At 42.9% G+C, this 7,416-nt stretch overlaps 1 pseudogene; it reads left to right on the top strand.

The window, feature by feature from the left end:
• Positions 1 to 5,593: 5,593 nt before the first annotated feature.
• On the top strand, positions 5,594 to 6,570 carry LOC122043786 (annotated as a pseudogene).
• The last annotated feature ends 846 nt before the right edge of the window (positions 6,571 to 7,416 follow it).

Below are 7,416 nucleotides of genomic sequence, written 5' to 3'. Positions count from 1 at the left end.
TCTTCTCTGGCTCATGGTCCAGCAGCGCCTCAGTGGCAGGCTTCTGCCCAGTCGCAGCAGCCGCTGGCAGTGTTACCTTCTCCTCCTCCGCCAGAGACCGACGGATCCGTTTTCCGCGGTATGATTTCCATTTATGCATTTTCCGCTGATATTTTGATTGATACTGGTAGTTCGCACTCTTTTATATCCCGTACCTTTATGCGGGAGATTGGTAGATTACCTACTGTTAGGTTGCGGCGATTGACTGTCTCCCTACCGTCCGATGATACTTTAGATGTCACCCAGGAGATCAGAGGTTGCCCATTAGACTTTGGCAACATGATACTTACGGTAGATCTTCTAGTATTGGAAATGGTCGAGTTTAATATCATTCTTGGCATGGATTGGCTGTCAGTATATCATGCTACCGTTGATTGCCAGACGAGGGTGGTCACCTTCTGGCCTCCGAACCAACCCTCGTGGAGTTTCACTGGCATCAGAGACGACGGCATCTAGATTATTTCAGCTATTCAGGCGCAGAAGCTGCTGTCTCACGGCTGTCATGGTTTTCTGTTGTCGTTGATCAGTACTGAGGACAGTAGTAGTTCGTAGCTCTCCGACGTTCCTGTTGTCCGGGAGTACCCAGATGTATTTCCAGAGGAGCTGCCAGGTTTGCCTCCCAGAAGGCCAGTGGAGTTCGCTATTGAGCTGATTCCGGGAACCGCACCGACATCGAAAGCTCCGTATCGTATGGCACCAAAAGAGTTGAACGAGCTGAAGGTTCAACTCCAGGAGCTTTTGGATAGGGGATTTATACGCCCTAGTGTTTCACCATGGGGTTCTCCAGTTCTATTTGTCAAGAAGAAAGACGGTACTATGCGGTTATGTATTGACTACAGACAGCTGAATGCAGTGACCGTTAGAAATAAATATCCTTTACCACGGATTGAGGATTTGTTTGATCAGCTCAGAGGTACATCAGTGTATTCTAAGATTGATCTGCGATCCGGATATCATCAGTTGAGAGTCAGAGATTCTGATATCCAGAAGACAGCTTTCCGTACCAGATACGGTCATTATGAGTTTTTGGTAATGCCATTTGGGCTTACCAATACTCCAGCGGTGTTTATGGACTTGATGAACCGCATCTTTCTGGAGTATCTGGATCAGTTTGTTATCGTTTTCATTGATGACATATTGGTCTACTCTCGTTCCGAGGAGGAGCATGCTCAGCATCTTCGCATAGTCTTGGAGATTCTTCGACGACATCAGGTGTACGCGAAGTTCAGCAAGTGTGCATTCTGGCTATCCTCAGTTGGTTTTCTGGGACACGTGGTTTCTAGCAGAGGTATTTCAGTTGATCCTCAGAAGATCGAGGCTGTTACCGGTTGGGAGCAGCCGAAGTCAGTTCAGGAGGCCGGATATTACCGACGTTTTGTCGAGGGCTTCTCGCGTATTGCTATGCCACTGACACGTCTTACCCGGAAAGGCGTGAAGTTCATATGGTCCGAGGATTGCGAGACCAGCTTCCAGGAGCTGAAGCGAAGATTAGTGTCGGCTCCAGTTTTGGTTTTACCTTATGGAGAGGATGGATTTGTACTTTACACAGACGCGTCTCTACAGGGTTTGGGCGCTGTTCTGATGCAGCCTGACATTACATATGAGGAGGTTCCGGTACGGATTCTCGACCGGAAAGAGCGTCAGTTGCGGAACAAGACTATTCGGCTGGTTAAAGTCGGATGGTAGCATCATTCAGACGAGGAGACTACTTGGGAGCTCGAGGACACTATCCGAGCTCGATATCCCCATCTTTTCACTTGAGGTATGTACACATAGTTTACCGTTCAGCATTTATACTTCCTGTCTATTGTTAGTACTTGCTGATGGTAGATAACGAAATTTGGGGACCAAATTTTTTATAAGTGGGGGAGAATGTAAAATACCGAAAATAGGCGAATATGAATAAGGAAATTTTCCGAAATTTTTGGACATTTTTCGGGAATTTTTTGGAGCTCGTACGGACGAGTTGACGGGGATAAAAACGGGGCCCAGAAAAGCCTATTTGGGTTACCCCATTTAAGCGAGGAATTGTTTCTTTTATAAATTCCTTATTCCTTTTCTTTTTCATTTATTTTTTTTTTCCCGTGCCTATATTTCCTTCTCTCCCGAGCCTCACTCGGCCCCGACGCCGATTCTTCTCGCGCCGAAGCCCTAACCGCCGGCGTGCGCTAACCGCCGGCCACTCGGCGGTTCTTCTCCTTCCTCTTCTCCTCTTCCTTTGACGGCACAAACCACTCGCGGAGCATCTCAACGCTGCCGACTTCTGCCGAGCCCTCTTCTCTCTCGGGTCTTTGCCGAGCCGCCTTCTCTACTCGACAGCGACGTCGCCGCACGGGACAACGCCGGCGACTCTCGAGCCAACGCAGCCGAGGACCCGACTCTAGCCTCTGCCCCGACTCCAGCGACGCCGTCCCTGTGCCCTAGCATCTCGCGCCGCCACCACAGCCGGCCACCCCGAGCCCTATCTCCGATCACCTCACATCAGAGCCGAGTTTTACTCCATCTCGAGTGCCCTAGTCGGCTCCGACGCCACTGCCGACCACCGCCTTATTCCTTGCTTGAGCAGCCGGCGATCGCAGGGATCTTCCTCATCAGTGTCGTGCCCTAGTTTTTCCCATTTCTACTCTGATCTACATTGTGGATTGTGATCACTGGCCGACCACTGCAAGTGACGTTGTTGCCAGCAACAGTGGGTTACAACCGGAGGAGGAGGTCAATTGGGTAATGAATTCTTGATACAAGCTTTGATGACCTATCTTAGTTTAGTTTGGGAACCTGATTTGGAAGGGAATATACTGATTTGGGTTGCTTGTTTTGTTTCTAGCAGCCAACAACCCTAATTGTGCGGCAAAAACCCCTCATTCCAGCATTCCCTCATTCCAGCAGCAATTAACCTTAATTGGGCAGCAACTCTTTAATTCCAGCATCTTCTTGTTCTTGAATAAAACTGTGGAACTTGAGGTGAGGTTAGGGTTTTAATCTTTGTGGTAGATGTTTGTTAGTTCTGTTAGCAAAAATTGTTAACTTAGATTCATGTGTAGGTTTTAAAGTAATCGAGTAGTGGAATGATTAGGGATTTACCCTAAATTAATTTAGAAGATTTTATTTAGCTATTCGTTTAAATTTGTAGCTAAATAAAAATGTAAATTATATGTTTAATATACAGGACCTTGACGCGAGACGAGTATCTCGGAGTCAGATTTGCACCATTTTATCAGAGGCGGGTACTTTTGACTTATTGTCTTTGATATGCTTAGTAATGAAAATAATATGTTGCATTAATTGTGTTTCCTATTTGTTTCGGTTAATCACTGCCCAACACATGTTACCTGTTTGATTGATTATTTGATTTCATTTCGTATTGATCTTGTACCGATCTATCATGCTCATGGGTAGTGATATAACCATGTTTTACCATGTCAGGACCTAGGTTTGATACCTTATTTGATCAGTATACCTTGATATGATTTATTCACTATGGTGACCATTGTTATATGCCCAGAGGTTGGTTTAGTATATTACCATGCTTAGTGACATGCACCATTTGCATGATCGCATGCTGTGCGATAGATTGCTCCATTATTATCGAGCATTTTGATCACTGTTTGGTGCTCCGTTGTGACGCTCATGGGTAGCGTGACACAGCGTGGTAGCACGTCAGTTTGACTCTTCCGGTGCTCCGTTGATCCGCTCAGGGGTAGTGTGACGCAGCGTGTAGCACGTTAGAGATTCCTCCCCGTCATAGCGTACCGGGAGATGAGAGCATTGCGCTCCCCCATTTATGATTTGGGGTAGGAGTACGTATGTACTCCGACAGCATCCCGTCCACTCGATCACTCATCAGGAGTAGTGTTGCTGAGTGCACGGTTGTCACAGCCCTACCCACTTGGTCCCACTTTTGTTGTGAGTTGGCTGACTGGCGTCAGGGGTGACCATGAAATTGGCATCATATGCATGATGCATTTATTGTTTGTGATTGTGATTGTGATTGCTGCATTTATATGCTGCATATTGTTTGGATACCTATGTTTGACATGCATACAGGTCTTCTATACCTTTCGGACTGTTTGTCCTTATACCGGGTCCTGGTTAGTACAGATTCTCTCCTGTCTTCTTCGGTTTGAATTTACCTTTATCTTTATCAGGAGACTGTACGCATGATTAGTGCTAGGTGTTATTTCTTTACTTGGCATATCAATTGTACCTGCTGAGTGTTGGACTCACCCCGCCTCCATTGTTGTTATATTTCAGGATGATGCTGTCAGGAGAGAGTTCTAGTTGCTGGTCCCCTGAAGACCCGAAGACTTACGGATCTACTGGTTTTGTTTGTTTCTTTTTGACTATGTTATAGACTTGGTTTGTTTGGATACTTGGACTTTGTATGGATTTTGAGATGATGATGGATTTTTGGTATGATTTGGATTTTATTCTACTACATGCCTGCCTGGACGGCAGAAGAGGTGAGTTCGTCGGATTTGAGCTTTACGAGTGCAGTGGAGTAGGGTGGATTTCGAGTCAGGGTATTATCTTTCTGTTTACTTATATAAACTGCGTGGTGATGTTTTATTTTGTTGTTATTATTCCAGCTGCCTGTGGTTGAGGTATTTGTGAGATGTAGAAAAGTTTCAGATTGTCCACCGTACAGGGAGATGTTGCCGAAATTTTCTCGGACAGGGACTCCTCTGGGGCGTGACAGATTCCCCTTTCCCCTCCTTCCCAACTCGACGCTGATCCTCGCCGCCTATCAACGCTGCGATACTTCTTCTCCCCACATACATAACCACCAGCCAAGAGTTACTCGACGCCGGCTGAAGCCTCATTGAGTCGTGCCTTGCTCCGATCAACGCCATAGCTGCCGTCGTCGAGCCCTAACTCTTCCCCGACGCCGGAGCCACGAGAAAATCGATCGCGCTAGCACCAAGCGTCCACCGCCGGCTAAGGCTCTTCTCCACTGATCACTGGAGTCCATCCGGAGATTTCTCTTCTCCTAGAGTCACCGACCCCGCATTGGTGGATCTCCGGTTAAGAGGGATTTGAACCCTAGATCTAACCTCCTGTGGCGCCTCTCTACACATCGCCGCTTCGACGATCGAACCAAGTTTTCTCTAACCGATCTTTACTCTAGTGTTGGCATTGCCCTATTCCTCTGTCCCAGCTCACCGCCACAATAACCTCTCGAGCCCTCCGAACGAGATATCAGATATGGCTTGAGGGTAAGTTATTTTTAGTGCTAGATTTGTGTGGACTTGATTGTATACGTTGTTTGGGATGTTGAGTTTGGTTGTATGATCGTTTATTACAGATCCGTCCGGCCAAAAAACATATTGCTCCCTTTAATAAATTGTTAAGATTTCCGTCAGACTACTTATTTTTTTCAAGTAAAACTGGAGTCGTGCAAACTATTTTTTGCACAAGCTTTGAATTGAAATTTATGCCTTGAATATATTAGAAATTTCTCATTGACCTGCAGGTTGTACCTTAATAAAAGCATTACTATATTCAATAGATCATTATTTAATAATTTACAGGTTTTGGCTTAATCTTGTGGCGATATATGCCTTTGACCTTTGGGTATATGTTAGTTTTAACTGGTATTTCTTCATTTTCATGACAGGGTATTGCAGGACGTCCCTATTCTTGTCATGGTCAGCATGCTTGCCTATTTCTGCTTCCTGGAGCAACTCTTAGTAAGATTATTCAACTTTCAAATACAATTTGTATTATTATTATTTTTTGATTTTTTAATGATTTCCAACACACTTGTTCAATTTAGTCTCATGAGTTTACATTTACTTTCAACTAAAACTTTATTCTAACAGGTTAGTGAATTGGGTCGCCATGTTCTTGTCGTATCTTTGCCATTTGCTTGTGTTCTAGGTCTTCTCGCATCCATGATAACTTCAACGATGGGTAATTCATCTTTCTCTTCCTATGGTTTTGCAATTTCAGGTTCTTCCAATATTTTCTATTAGCTTTCATATATTCAGTATCCATTTTTTTAATCATACAACAAACCTTAATAGCGTTGTGTGTGATTGTCACATTGTTGTACTGAATTTGTGTTTTTTACAATGCTTTATGTCAAACCATGAATTTGAGTGTTTTATTTACAGTGAGCCAGAGCTACATTTGGGCCTATGCATCATTCCAATTTACACTTATGATCCTCTTTGCTCATGTTTTCTATAGTGTGGTAAGGTGATGCGATTCGTCAGATGGATTTGGTAGCCCAAATTTTTTGTTTAATTTTTAATACAGAAGTTAAAAATCCCCTTGTTGATTCTGCAGCTAGGAGTAAGCCCTGTGTTCTCGATTTTACTTTCCTCATTTACTGGGTTTGGTATTTCAATCAGTATGAACTCTTTGCTCATTGAGTATTTAAGATGGAGGGCTAGGAGAACTTTGCGCTCGGTCCAACTTAATCAGAGTCAGCAGTAAAATGAAGCCAGAAACCTTGCTGGAGTTGAAGATGGAGATGACACAAGGCAGCAAGACTTGGAGAACCAGATTCAAGATCCTAACCCTTTGTAACATGGACAAAATTATTCGTAAAGACTTTGAGGTATGATCTACCAACTTGATGCAAGAGATCAAATTTTGTGTGCCTTATATTGATTGATGTTTTTATTGATGGTGATTGCGATAGATAGGCTTGAACACTAAGTAGCAATATGATTTCCTACTACAGCAGCAGTATAAATCTTAATGTTTTCTTCCTACTATACAATCAAATAAAAACATATTTATGTTGTTTTAGGTAATTACTGCATCCATTCCTACTATAGTTGGTGAAAACCTTAACGTGTTTATGACTTTCAGAGCCACCATATTGTTTCAAGAGGTTACCATTTATGTTACATAGATAACGCTTTTTGCACTTCTGTTAGATGACTAGATCAAATGATTTTTATGGTTATGTAACGTTCATGCAGTGCAATTAGATTCACGCGTACAGTTTAGTTTCTAATTTGTAATATATATCTTTATTCAAATAGGTGTCCTCAAGAGTACTGGGAACAAGCCAAAAAAAAATGGAGAGACTTTAACAAATTAAGGAGCACTAGGAGTTGCAGTCCCTCCTCTTCACCGACATCTAAGTAGAAAATCTCGTGTTATATTGTTCTACTTTTGTTTTAATAGTGTTATCATTTTGTTGGTTGCTTATGAAATTTCTTCAGAATGTTATAGATATTATTTTTGAATGTTAGAAAATTGTATATTAAATTTTATTTTGAAATTTAGTATTTTGAATGATTTATAATATTGGAAAATTGTGTATTAATTTTTTTTATTTTTTATCTAAAAAAGACAACAGTTTTTCACCGTTGTCATAGATAGTTTAAAACTGTTGTTGAAGACTCTGCTATTAAAGGTAGA

Source organism: Zingiber officinale, chromosome 2A (genome assembly GCF_018446385.1).
Source record: "Zingiber officinale cultivar Zhangliang chromosome 2A, Zo_v1.1, whole genome shotgun sequence".
NCBI lineage: Eukaryota > Viridiplantae > Streptophyta > Magnoliopsida > Zingiberales > Zingiberaceae > Zingiber > Zingiber officinale.
This window is presented reverse-complemented; position numbering and strand designations above follow the sequence as displayed.